This window comes from Triticum aestivum, chromosome 6A (genome assembly GCF_018294505.1).
Source record: "Triticum aestivum cultivar Chinese Spring chromosome 6A, IWGSC CS RefSeq v2.1, whole genome shotgun sequence".
Lineage (NCBI taxonomy): Eukaryota > Viridiplantae > Streptophyta > Magnoliopsida > Poales > Poaceae > Triticum > Triticum aestivum.
Genome location: NC_057809.1, coordinates 367,164,002 through 367,177,204, shown reverse-complemented (window position 1 = coordinate 367,177,204; position 13,203 = coordinate 367,164,002).

Genomic DNA, 13,203 nt, shown 5'->3' with positions numbered 1-13,203 from the left:
AATCAGCCGTGGATCTGCAAAGTACCTCTTCAATAGCGGATTTAGCCTTTTTAACCGATATTTCTAGAAATTTGTAGTTCATCCTTCATGAAATTCCTTCTATTCCCACCTCTCAGGTTGTACCAGATGCACTATTCAATATTCAGACTGTTTTTGCATTGTGGTCCTCAGATTTTTGTATGGCAAACTTTCGGGCAAGGTAAGAAGAGCAACATGATCAAGCATGGCTAAATGCATTCTTAAGTAGAGATGTTCCAAGTCCAAGAATCAATGAATAAAGTTCAACTTTTCTTCTTTGTTGTGTTAGGATCAGAGGCATCAACTATATATACTCTACTCTGTTAGTTTGCTTGGTAATTCAGTTCAGTTTGTTCAGGGGATTTATGATATGTCTCCAACGTATCTATAATTTTTGATTATTCCATGCTATATTATATCCTGTTTCGGACATTATTGGGCTTTATTATAGACTTTTATATTACTTTTGGGACTAACCTATTAACCGGAGGCCCGGCCAAAAATTGCTGTTTTTGCCTATTTCAGAGTTTCGCAGAAAAATAATATCAAACGGAGTCGAAACGGAATGAAACCTTCGGGAACGTGATTTTCAGAACGAACATGATCCAGAGGACTTGGACCCTACGTCAAGAAAGCAACCAAGAGGGCACGAGGTAGGGGGCGCGCCTACCCCCCCCCCCCCACAAGCGCGCCCTCCACCCTCGTGGGGCCCACGTTGCTCCACCAACGTACTTCTTCCTCCTATATATACCTACGTACCCCCAAACTACCAGATACGGAGCCAAAACCCTAATTCCACCGCCGTAACTTTCTATATCCATGAGATCCCATCTTGGGGCCTTTTCCGGAGCTCCGTCGGAGGGGGCATCAATCACGGAGGGCTTCTACATCAACACCAGAGCCTCTCCGATGAAGTGTGAGTAGTTTACTTCAGACCTTCGGGTCCATAGTTATTGGCTAGATGGCTTCTTCTCTCTTTTTGGATCTCAATACAAAGTTCTCCCCCTCTCTTGTGGAGATATATTTGATGTAATCTTCTTTTGCGGTGTGTTTGTTGAGACCGATGAATTGTGGTTTTATGATCAAGTTTATCTATGAACAATATTTGAATCTTCTCTGAATTCTTTTATGTATGATTGGTTATCTTTGAAAGTCTCTTCGAATTATTAGTTTGGTTTGGCCTAGTAGATTGATCTTTCTTGCAATGGGAGAAGTTCTTAGCTTTGGGTTCAATCTTGCGGTGTCCTGTCCCAGTGACAGTAGGGGTAGCAAGGCACATATTGTATTGTTGCCATCGAGGATAACAAGATGGAGTTTATTTCATATTGCATGAGTTTATCCCTCTACATCATGTCATCTTGCTTAAAGCGTTACTCTGTTCTCTTGAACTTAATACTCTAGATGCATGCTGGATAGTGGTCGATGTGTGGAGTAATAGTAGTAGATGCATGCAGGAGTCGGTCTACTTGTCTCGGATGTGATGCCTATATACATGATCATACCTAGATATTCTCATAACTATGCTCAATTCTTTCTATTGCTCAGCGGTAATTTGTTTACCCACCTTAATACTTATGCTCTCGAGAGAAGCCACTAGTGAAACCTATGGCCCTCGGGTCTAATTTCCATCATATTAATCTTCCGTCAACAAGCTATTTGCTTTCCCATTTATTTTTCTTTCTTTACTTTGCATCTTTATCATAAAAATACCAAAAATATTATCTTATCATATATATCAGATCTCACTTTCGTAAGTGACCGTGAAGGGACTGACAACCCCTTTATTGCGTTGGTTGTGAGGATTTTATTTGTTTGTGTAGGTGCATGGTCTCGTGCATGGCCTCCTACTGGATTGATACCCTAGTACTCAAAAACTAAGGTAAATACTTACGCTACTTTGCTGCATCACCATTTCCTCTTCAAGGGAAAACCAACGGTGCTCAAGAGGTAGCAAGAAGGATTTCTGGCGCCGTTGCCGTGGAGTATACGCAAAAGTCGATATACCAAGTACCCATCACAAACCCTTATCTCCCGCATTACATTATTTGCCATTTGCCTCTCGTTTTCCTCTCCCCCACTTGACCCTTGCCGTCTTATTCGCCTTCTCTCTTTCCTGTTTGCCTCTTTTCGCTCGCTTTTCCCTTGCCATGTCGGAACCAAAAAGAGTTGGGGGTTCTCTCTCGAGCTTGGACGATCCTTCTATTATATCTAAAGTCATAAATAAAGCTATGGAAAAACCTGCCAGAGTTGTCAATGAGAGTCTTAATAACTTTGATGAAGATGATTCCGGAATTTTTTGTTATTTACTTGATGAATCTTTGAAAGATGCTTGGGATAGGCTGTTAAGAATCCGGGCTATCTATGTACCCCAATATCAAATTGAGGTTTACCTAAAAAGCTTTTATGTTGGGTTGCCCGCTTCGTTCAAACAAGTTTTAGATTCTATTTTTGAAGAGGGTTTTCTTGGGGACCCCATAGATATCTATGAAAACTATATTTGGGCACCTCATAAATGAGAAAGTTGAAACCACATCTTTTTTTTCCTCTTTTACCAGAACGAATCTATCAAAGAAATAAAAGCTAGCCTAGATGCCAATTTCCGCAACTTACTTAATCTTTATTTTACCATAAATGGCCACGTTCTTTACCAAAATAGAAAAATTAATTCTATAGATAACAAGTTTGCTCTTTTCTTCCCAAAAACTAAAGATGACAACCCCTAGATCTATCCTTGCTTTTATGCCTAGCTAGGGGCTTTAAACGATAGCGCTTGTTGGGAGGAAACCCAATTTTATTTTTATTTCTTGCTTTTTGCTCATGTTTAGTAATAAAAAAAATATCTAGCCTCTGTTTTGGTTGTGTTTTTTGTGTTTAATTAGTGTTTGTGCCAAGTAGAACCATTGGGAAGAATTGGGGAAAGTCTTTTTAATCTTGTTGTAAAAAACAGAAACTTTACCGCTCACGAGAATTTCTGCCATTTTTTTGGAAAGTCATATATAGTTAAATCTTTTTGAAGATGATTAATAGCTAAATTCCTCATGTCCATAAATTTATTTAGAATTTTTGGGATTCCAGAACTTGCGTTAGCTACAGATTACTACAGACTGTTCTGTTTTTGATAGATTCTGTTTTGGTGTGTTCTTTGCTTATTTTGATGAATCTATGGCTAGTAAAATAGTTTATAAACCATATATAAGTTGTAATACAGTAGGTTTAACACCAATATAAATAAATAATGAGTTCATTACAGTAGCTTGAAGTGGTGTTTTGTTTTCTTTCGCTAACGGAGCTCACAAGATTTTCTACTTTAAGTTTTGTGTTGTGAAGTTTTTAAGTTTTGGGTAAAAGATTTGATGGATTATTGAACAAGGAGTGGCAAGAGCCTAAGCTTGGGGATGCCCATGGCACCCCAAGATAATCTAAGGACACTTAAAAGCCAAAGCTTGGGGATGCCCCGGAAGGCATCCCCTCTTTCGTCTACTTCCATCGGTAACTTTACTTGGAGCTATATTTTTATTTACCACATGATGTGTGTTTTGCTTGGAGCATCTTGTATTATTTGAGTCTTTATTTTTTAGTTTTACACAATCATCCTTGCTGTACACACCTTTTGAGAGTGACACACATGATTCAGAAATTGTTAGAATACTCTATGTGCTTCACTTATATCTTTTGAGTTATATAGTTTTTTTTTGCTCTAGTGTTTCACTTATATCTTTTAGGGCATGGAGGTGGATTTGTTTTATAGAAACTATTGTTCTCTCATGCTTCACTTAGATTATTTTGAGAGTCCTACAAAACAGCGTGGTAATTTGCTTTAATCATGTTAGGCATTCAAGATTAATAAAAAAAATTCTTAAGAGTGTGTTGAATACTATGAGAAGTTTGATACTTGATAATTGTTTTGAGATATGGAGATGGTGATATTAGAGTCGTGCTAGTTGAGTAGTTGTGAATTTGAGAAATGCTTGTGTTGAAGTTTGTGATTCCTGTAGCATGCACGTATGGTGAACCGTTATGCGAAGAAGTTGGATCATGATTTATTTATTGATTGTCTTCCTTATGAGTGGCGGTCGGGGACGAGCGATGGTCTTTTCCTACCAATCTATCCCCCTAGGAGCATGTGCGTAGTACTTTGCTTCGATAACTAATAGATTTTTGCAATAAGTATGTGAGTTCTTTATGACTAATGTTGAGTCCATGGATTATACGCACTCTCACCCTTCCACCATTGCTAGCCTCTCTAATACCGCACACCTTTCGCCGGTATCATACAACCACCATATACCTTCCTCAAAACATCCATCATACGTACCTATCATGGCATTTCCATAGCCATTCCGAGATATATTTCCATGCAACTTTCCACCATTCCGTTTACTATGACACGCTCCATCCTTATCATATTGCTTTGCATGATCATGTAGGTGACATTTTTGTTTGTGGCAAAGCCACCGTTCATAATTCTTTCGTACAAGTCACTCATGCATCATTGCTATCCCGGTACCGCCAGAGGCATTCATATAGAGTCATACTTTGTTCTAGTATCGAGTTATCATCATTGAGTTGTATATAAATAGAAGTGTGATGATCATCATCCATAGAGTATTGTCCCAAAAAAAAGATAGACCAAAAAAAGGAAGGCCCAAAAAATATATATATAAAGGGACAATACTACTATCCTTTTTCCACACTTGTGCTTCAAAGTAGCACCATGATCTTCATGATAGAGAGTCTCCTATGTTATCACTTTCATATACTAGTGGGAATTTTTCATTATAGAACTTGGCTAGTATATTCCAACGATGGGCTTCCTCAAAATGCCCTAGGTCTTCGTGAGCAAGCAAGTTGGATGCACACCCACTCAGTTCTTTTTGGGCTTTCATATACTTATAGCTCTAGTGCATCCATTGCATGGAAATCCCTACTCACTCACATTGATATCTATTAATGGGCATCTCCATAGACCGTTGATACGCCAAGTTGATGTGAGACTATCTTCTCCCTTTTTGTCTTCTCCACAACCACCATTCTATTCCACATATAGTGCTATGTCCATGGCTCACGCTCATGTATCGCGTGAAGATTGAAAAATTTTGAGAACACCAAAAGTATGAAACAATTGCTTGGATTGTCATCGGGGTTGTGCATGATTTAAATACTTTGTGTGGTGAAGATGGAGCATAGCCAGACTATATGATTTTGTAGGGATAACTTTCTTTGGACATGTTATTTTGAGAAGACATAATTGCTTAGTTAGTATGCTTGAAGTATTATTATTTTTATGTCAATATTAAACTTTCGTCTTGAATATTTCGGATCTGAATATTCATACCACAATTAAGATAATTACATTGAAATTATTCCAAGTAGCATTCCACATCAAAAATTCTGTTTTTATCATTTACCTACTCGAGGACGAGCAGGAATTAAGCTTGGAGATGCTTGATACGTCTCCAACATATCTATAATTTTTTATTGTTCCATGCTATATTATATCCTGTTTTGGACATTATTGAGCTTTATTATACACTTTTATATTATTTTTGGGATTAACCTATTAACCGGATGCCCAACCCAGAATTGTTGTTTTTTTGCCTATTTCAGAGTTTCATAGAAAAAGAATATCAAACGGAGTCCAAACGGAATGAAACCTTCGAGAACGTGATTTTTGGAACGAACATGATCCAGAGGACTTGGACCCTACGTCAAGAAAGCAACCAGGAGGGCATGAGGTAGGGGGCGCGCCTACCCCCTCCCCCCAGGCGCGCCCTCCACCCTCGTGGGGCCCACGTTGCGCCACCGACGTACTTCTTCCTCCTATATATACCTACGTACCCCCAAACTACCAGATACAGAGCCAAAACCCTAATTCCACCATCATAACTTTACGTATCCATGAGATCCCATCTTGGGGCCTTTTCCGGTGCTCCGCCGGAGGGGGCATCGATCACGGAGGGCTTCTACATCAAGACCATAGCCTCTCCGATGAAGTGTGAGTAGTTTACTTCACACCTTCGGGTCCATAGTTATTAGCTAGATGGCTTCTTCTCTCTTTTTGGATCTCAATACAAAGTTCTCCCCCTCTCTTGTGGAGATCTATTCGATGTAATCTTCTTTTGCGATGTGTTTGTTGAGACCGATGAATTGTGGGTTTATGATCAAGTTTATCTATGAATAATATTTGAATCTTCTTTGAATTATTTTATGTATGATTGGTTATCTTTGCAAGTCTCTTTGAATTATCAGTTTGGTTTGGCCTACTAGATTGATCTTTCTTGCAATGGGAGAAGTGCTTAGCTTCGGGTTCAATCTTGCGGTGTCCTTTCCCAGTGACAGTAGGGGCAGCAAGGCACGTATTGTATTGTTGCCATCGAGGATAACAAGATGGTTTTTTTCTTATTGTATGAGTTTATCCCACTACATCATGTCATCTTGCTTAAAGCGTTACTATGCTCTCTTGAACTTAATACTCTAGATGCATGCTGGATAGCGGTCGATGTGTGGAGTAATAGTAGTAGATGCAGGTAGGAGTCGGTCTACTTGTCTCGAACGTGATGCCTATATACATGATCATACCTAGATATTCTCATAACTATGCTCAATTCTGTCAATTGCTCAACAGTAATTTGTTTACCCACCATAATACTTATGCTCTCGAGAGAAGCCACTAGTGAAACCTATGTCCCCCGGGTCTATTTTCCTTCATATTAATCTTCCGTCAACAAGCTATTTCCTTTCCCATTTATTTTGCTTTCTTTACTTTGCATCTTTATCATAAAAATACCAAAAATATTATTTGATCATATCTATCAGATCTCACTTCCGTAAGTGACCGTGAAGGGATTGACAACCCCTTTATTGTGTTGGTTGCAAGGATTTTATTTGTTTGTGTAGGTGCGAGGGACTCGTGCGTGGCCTCCTACTGGATTGATACCTTGGTTCTCAAAAACTGAGGGAAATACTTACGCTACTTTGCTGCATCACCCTTTCCTCTTCAAGGGAAAACCAACGCGTGCTCAAGAGGTAGCAATTTATCAGTTCACTTCAGTTCAGCTAATTAGATGGCATAGCGCTCAAAAATGTTTTAGGCAAAGTTTACGGGGAGTTATATGTTAAATTTAAAAAGTGGGACTTATTTTTGGTTCAGATGTATCCTTTCCTGAAAGATACCATTTGAGAGGATGAACACATGGTTAAGGAATCTTATGAGGTGGTGTTTTTCCAGTTCTTTATTTCTTTACAGTAGCAAAGGGGAAGGGAGAAGAGAGGCTGGTCCATGAAGTTGTATTTCAGTTCAGAGCATACTATATGTTTAGTTGCAGATCGTTGATTAGTATCACTGTACCCAACATCACAAACCCTGCAACCTTTTAGTTGTACAAGAAGGAAGGAGCGGGATTGAATTAATCTTCCTTCCCGTGATCAAAAGAAAAAAAATCCTTATGGCGTTGATAGAAGGGGTTTGCCTTCATAAATACGCTACTGGACTTTGGTAAACTAGTCCTTTCTTGATTTATCCAAGAACAGGTGAGGGCGTTAAAACCTACAATTTGTCTAAAAGGTTGTACATGACTGACTACAATATGGTTAAGTTTTATATGTTGATAGTTGTGAGAAAATGTATATATGGTCTAATTTTCTCATTCATGTATAATAATGTAATAATTTATGGTCCACAAACCCCCTCTATTGATTACCCTTTGGTTTACTTTGTTCACCCGAGTTGAATTCTTCAATCGGACGTTGGTTTTATTAGTTGAACATTTGTAATTGGTTGCTTAATCGGTCTTTTTTACTCATTTAAAAAGACCAGGACACGAAAATAGAGTAGTTTGTTGTTTGTTCACATTGGTTTTTTTAGTATATTGTGTACATTCAGTCCAACATATGTACGTTACAATCATGGACAATTTCATATTTCAAATTTGTGCTTAGTTCATTGTTAGGTCCGGCAAGATTATTAAGGGGTAATTTTGGTCAGGAAGTGGCACCTTCTAGGCAATCCTTTTCTTTGGCATTTTAAGCCTTCAATTATTCATGAAGCTATTGATAAGTAGCTATGTAGCTTGGCTTCTCAGCATGTTCTAGGTATTAGCTTATTGTCAATCAGTTTGTCATCCTATCTTCTGTAAATGATGTTTTTTTATAAATTTGAAAGAGCACATACTTTAGTTATTTCACTTTTCATTGATAGATGGAGTTTTCATCATACAGTAGACATCTTTGCTGATCTAGCACATTTTTTCATTGAGGAATTATTAAGAATATTGTGTACAAAGATGTACTCACATAGTACTTCTGTTATGCCGTGTGAAAGGAGACATTGACAAAATTAGTAGAAGCAATTATGTTTTCGTTTTAATTTATGTGGCATACCTTATGTATGGATTGGGTTTAAATTTCCACCCATTCATATATTTGTCATCATTCTTCAGTATTCTTTTGTTATGCTTGATATTCTCCTTCCATAGCACTTTAAACATTATAAAATTTTCTCTCCGTTGTAATGCATGGGCAACATACTAGTCTATGCTTATTATCAACTTCCCAGAGCATTTTATCGCTTGCTACACCCTTCCTCATTTCGGGGTGCCTAGGTATCCATTGCAAGCCTGTCCTCTTTTGAACCTCAACACTAACATTAAGTCTATGCCATCATAAATTGCTACTTTCTTTAGAGAAAAGGCATAAGCCCGACTTTATAAATAAAGCCACATGGTAGAGTGACAACCAAATAGCAACAACCAAACAATTTACCCATAAACAAATAGGGCCAACCACCACACAACACAATATCATAGTTCAGCGGCACGCAGGCCCAAATGACAAAAACAAGGGCACGCAGGCCAACCACCTACTACTAAGAAAAATGAGAAAACTACAGAGGTGTTGTGGTGGGAGGAGAAGATAATAGATTGGCAGACACCCGAACTTGAACACCTCCAACCCGTCCCGATCTACATGCTTAGTCAATAATTTCCACTGCTGCAAAAGAATAGACATACTAAATAGGACATATGCAGGTTTGTTAGGAAACACACCCTCAATGGTGAACTTATTTTTGGTAGTCCAAAGCGACCAGCAAAGAGCACCCAACCCAACCCAAAAAATCCTCTTAGAGTGCCCCCCAAGGTTAGAGGTTAACGAATGGATGTACGATAATGAATAGGGGGCCCAAGAGGTTTGCAACCACGATCGAACAGAACGCCACATCAGCTTGGCCAGGGGACAACCAAAGAAGATATGGTTAGTGTCCTCCTGCACGGAGCATAGTGCACACACAGCCGAGCCAGGACCGCTCCTTTTCTGAAGCTGATCTGCACAGGGGAACCAACCCCTAGTGGCCTGCCAGAGAAATATAATGATCTTGGGAGGGAACCTGGCAGCCCAAATTGGTTTGGACTTTGAAGTAGGGGTACCCGCAATAATTCTAGTATGGAGAGACTTGACAGAAAACTTTCCAGATGCAACATTGGGTCAAGTAACTAAGTCCTCCTCCTCCGAGAGGATTGGGAACACAGCAACAAGACAATGCCAGTCCCCCATATCTTCTGGAGAATGGGACCTTCAGAAACCCAAGTCCTAGTTATTTCGGGAGAGCTCAGAGATTGTGATATCATGGGAGGTGCAAATAGGAAAACAGAGTAGGGAAAGCAGAAGCAAGGGTGGAGTCGCCAGTCCACCAATCCAACCAAAAGCGAGTGGAGACACCATTATTGACTACAAATTTAACATCCTCCCCCAAAACATCCCACTCCCTAACAAGTTCCTTCCAAAATTGTGAGCCAAGGTTCGCCAAAGTTAACATGGGACTGCCATTAGGGAAGTACTTCACTTTAAGGAGATCTAACCAAAGAGTGCCGGGGGTTGCCGTCATAATCTTCCACCACCATTTAGAAATGAGACATGTGTTCATGATGGAAGTATTCAAAATCCCAAGCCCCCAAGGCTTTTCAGTCTGCAAATAATGGCCCACTTGAAAAATCTATAATTACGCTTGTTAACCACAGAGTTCCAATAAAAAGCACCTCTATGCTTATCGAAACCCTCATGAGTACCCTTAGACACTCTATAAAACCCATGGTGAACATAGGAAGTGAAGAGAGTCAAGCATTTATAAGACAAACTTTCCTTGCTGAGGTGTTGTATCTACCATGCCAGGGCATGACTCTATTACCCACCTTAGATACCAAAGGCTTGAATTCCTTAGCACGCAAATCGAAAGGGATATAGGTAGCCCAAGATACTTGAACGGAAAGGACCCAAGAGAATAGTGTAACGCCCTCGATGCGGCTATATCTCCCACGTGTCGAAGCACGACTTAGAGGCATAACCGCATTGAAAGCAATGTCGCAAGTGAGGTAATCTTCACACAACCCACGTAATACATAAGGGAAAAAGATACATAGTTGGCTTAGAATAGCCACTTCACAAAATTACATGAATAAAGCATTACAACAACCAAATACAATCAGGGCCCGACTACGGAGCCAAAATAAAAGAAGAACCCCAAATGCGACAAAGGTCCCCGATCGACCCCAACTGGGCTCCACTAGTGATCAACTAGAACGAAACAACACAAAGGACAAGATCTTCATCGATCTCCTCCTGAGCTTGGTTGCATCATCTGCACGGTCTCATCGGCACCTGCAAGCTGGTTTTGGAAGTAACTGTGAGCCACGGGGACTCAGCAATCTCGCACCCTCGCGATCAAGACTATTTAAGCTTATGGGTAAGGTAAAGGTATGAGGTGGAGCTGTAGCAAGTGACTAGCATATATGGTGGCTAACATACGCAAATGAGAGCGAGAAGAGAAGGCAAAGCACAATCGATAAACTATGATCAAGAAGTGATCCTAGAACAACCTACGTCAAACATAACTCCAACACCGTGTTCACTTCCCGGATTCCGCCGGAAAGAGACCATCATGGTTACACACGCGGTTGATTCATTTTAATTAAGTTAAGGTTCAAGTTCAGGTTTTCTACAACCGGACATTAACAAATTCCCATCTTCCCATAACCGCGGGCACGGCTTTCTAAAGTTCAAATCCCTGCAGGGGAGTCCCAACTTAGCCCATGACAAGCTCTCACGGTCAACGAAGGAATAGACCTCCTCCCGAGACATTCCGATCAGACTCAGTATCCCGGTTCTACAAGACATCCTCGACAATGGTAAAACAAATCCAGCAAAGCCGCCCGATGCGCCGACATCCTGATGGGAGCTGCACATATCTCGTTCTCAGGGCAACACCGGATAGGTCAAGCTACGAGTAAAACTAGCCCTCAAGTTTCCCCGAGGTGGCCCCGCAGGCTGCCCATTTCGGACCAACACTTAGACAAGCACTGGCCCGGGGGGTTAAAATAAAGATGACCCTCGGGATGCGCGACTCCCAAGGGAAAAAGGCTAGGTGGCGAATGGTAAAACCAAGGTTGGGCCTTGCTGGAGGAGTTTTATTCAAAGCGAACTGTCAAGGGGTTCCCATTATAACCCAACCGCGTAAGGAACGCAAAATCCGGGAACATAACACCGATATGACGGAAACTAGGGCGGCAAGAGTGGAACAAAACACCAGGCATACGGCCGAGCCTTCCACCCTTTACCAAGTATATAGATGCATTAATTAAATAAGATATATAGTGTGATATCCCAACAAGTAAACATGTTCCAACAAGGAACAACATCTCCATGTTCCAACAAGGAACAAACTTCGATCTTCACCTGCAACTAACAACGCTATAAGAGGGGCTGAGCAAAGCGGTAACATAGCCAAACAACGGTTTGCTAGGACAAGGTGGGTGAGAGGCTTGGTTGAACAATATGGGAGGTATGATAAACAAGTGGTAGGTATCGTAGCATAGGCATAGAAAAAGAGCGAGCAACTAAGCAAGCAAAGATAGAAGTGATTTCGAGGGTATGGTCATCTTGCCTGAAATCCCGCAAGGAAGAAGAACGAGTCCATGAAGAAGACAAACAGACGTAGTCGAACGCGTCCTCACAAACACGACGTTATCGGAACCAACCCGAAGAAGAAACACCGGAAAGAAGCAAACAACATAGTAAACAACCATGACATGAACATGGCATGATGCACAATCAAGTATGATGCATGTCCGGTTTAAATATGCATGGCATGGCAAAATGCACAAGCAAATTCTACAAATTAAGTGCAGCGCAATATGCAATGAGTTGCATATTGACGGAACACCACATTAAATATTTAGTTCTCTCCCGGTTAGGTACCCAACAATATTAAATGTTGTGTAAACATGGCAAGAGGTGAAGCATAACAAAACTATACCATCTAAACAATTTAAATGGGGCCGGACATAACAAATAACAATTCCGGTAAATCCCCATATGCACTAGCAATTTGATGCAACAACAATTTTAAACATTTTTGAAGTTGTTATCATGATGCGGATGACATGCAAGTTGTATGCAATAATTATGAATAAGTTGATAAGAGCATTATTATGAAGCATTTATCACAATGGCAGAAACGAAAGGGGTGCCACGGCAACGAATCCGAAAATGATGCCACAGTAACATATCGGTTCAGGTAGCTCACGGAGATACTGGTGCAAAAGGTGGTGTGGCGGGACCAGAATAACTAGAGATGGTGTGGTGATCCCGGTTACCGGGTGTCCCACGAGACGATGGTATGGCAACTGGTAGCATGCAAGAAACACGTCGGGCACGGTGCAAACGCGAGCATTTCATACAACACGAAACATTCGTTCACGGGCGTCGTCTCGGGGTTATACCTTCGAAGCGTGTGTTGTCGAAACGGACCAAGTTCGATGCGGTGTAGGGGAAGTAGAAGTTCTCATCACGTTTGTAGTGGTAGTAGTTGTACTCATGCCGTAGTGGAAGTAGTGGTTCGCGTCGAAGGTAGTCGTACTTGGCAAAATGCATGTCGACGGTAGTTGTTCTCGTATCGTCGTGGTACTTGGCGATTTCAGAGACGGCGGAAGGCAAACTTGTCAGTCCTCGTTGACCTAGTACTTGGCGTTGTTTCCGGTTTGGTGATCATTTTAGGCGTAGGGCGTCGTGGAGGAACTTGACGTTCTTAGCAATTCCGAAGACGAAGGTAGTGGTACTTAGCGCTCCGGTTCTTCCAGTGTAGTCGAACTCGACGAATCCGAAGGGGTACTTGGCGAAACCGCGTAGTTGTACACC